The sequence below is a fragment of the Hemiscyllium ocellatum genome, chromosome 3 (genome assembly GCF_020745735.1).
Source record: "Hemiscyllium ocellatum isolate sHemOce1 chromosome 3, sHemOce1.pat.X.cur, whole genome shotgun sequence".
Classification (NCBI taxonomy): domain Eukaryota; kingdom Metazoa; phylum Chordata; class Chondrichthyes; order Orectolobiformes; family Hemiscylliidae; genus Hemiscyllium; species Hemiscyllium ocellatum.
In genome coordinates, this window is record NC_083403.1 from 24027414 (window position 1) to 24028899 (window position 1486).

General features: G+C 40.1%; 1 non-coding gene across 1 annotated transcript; it reads right to left on the minus strand.

The window, feature by feature from the left end:
- Positions 1-1190: 1190 nt before the first annotated feature.
- On the minus strand, positions 1191-1277 carry trnastop-uca (transfer RNA opal suppressor (anticodon UCA)). Its single transcript has one exon. It is a non-coding gene; the product is annotated as a tRNA-Sec (tRNA).
- Between the last annotated feature and the right edge of the window lie 209 nt (positions 1278-1486).

A 1486-nucleotide genomic window follows, 5' to 3' on the forward strand; every position in this document is an offset into this window, starting at 1 on the left:
TGATGATCTCATGAAAAGACCTAATGGTTTGAACTGCCGCTCAGTTCGAATGCAAATTAGAGCTGGAAAGCAAATGTTGGCTTTCCCAGCAATTCCTACACCCCACGAAAGAATAAAATACACAACAGGAGGAGAAAAGGAAACTGCAAAGGAATATAAACAAGTGTGTAGGCAACAAGGTGGCAGATGGAGTATGATGTTGTTAACTATGAGGTTATACATGTTTTAATAGAAAAGCAGAATATAGTTTGAAAGGTGTGAAACTTATGAATGTTGATGCTCAGAGAGACTTGGTTGTAGTTTTACAAGGAACACAAAGTGCTGGCATGTAGGCAAAGCAAGCAATTAGGAAAGCAAATGGCATTTTGGCCTTCAAGGGAATTGGCAATATCAAGTAAAGAAGTGTCATCATATAATTATGAAAGGCTCTGGTGTATGGAATTCTAGTTCATATGTATAAAGAAGGATGCACTTACCCTGCAAGCAGTACAATGAAGGTCAATTAACTCGATTGGTCCCTGGCATGAGAGTAAATCGGGTTTATATTCTCTGGAGTTTAGAGGAATGAGAGATAATCTCATGGAATGTGTCTGTCTATAAGGTCAAATTGTAAAAACAAATTCAAACTGTTGCAAGATTTGGGATTTCACAACTAAACCTCTTGACCATTGCAACAGACTTTCATCATGTAAAGTCCTCCCTAAAAGCCCACCAGTTCAACTCTTAGATCTAACCTCTGATCACTCGCCTTACTTTTTCTATGTATGTATCAGTGACTGTTTCTTCTTGTGTGCTTTGTGAAGCAGCTTGGGATATTTATTTATATCAAAATTACTACTAAAACTGAAATTTGTTGCTGTTGAAATTCTCACCCGCGTTTTTGTTACTTCCAGATGTGTAGAGTTCTCCGGGACAGCCACCCATTTTCTACCCTCTGTAACCCTCAGCTCATCCAGAGTTCCACTGCCTGAATCCTGAAAGATTGACAGATATTCACCCATCGCCCATGCTACCTCCTATGGTCTCATTCCTCCAGATGACCTTCTAAAATGAGATATTTGGACAACACAGTTTCGTTGACCCCTCTGAAATGGTCTTCTCCAACGTGGGTGACCTAAAAGTAGGACGTTAGTTAAACGTACCTCCTAATTGTCTAGGAGATTGAATTGTTACACCTGCATCACTAAATCCGCCCGAAAGGTGGAATTGAACCACTCTGTCGCTAGACAGCTACAGGTTTGAAGCCTGCACCCCAGACCACTGAGGATCATCCGGGCAATAGGGAAAGGTTGTACAAGTGCTATATAAAGCATCATATATTCAACACTTTTTAATTGTATTGACTGATTTTTAATTTTCTTTTTGACTTAGCTTTTACTGAAACTCTACACTTTCGGTATTTAAGTCAACGCACTCGGAATGTTTCGACTCATTTCACGCAGATGACGCCTCCGACGGTACCGGGTTCTGCTGTATCATATGCAAA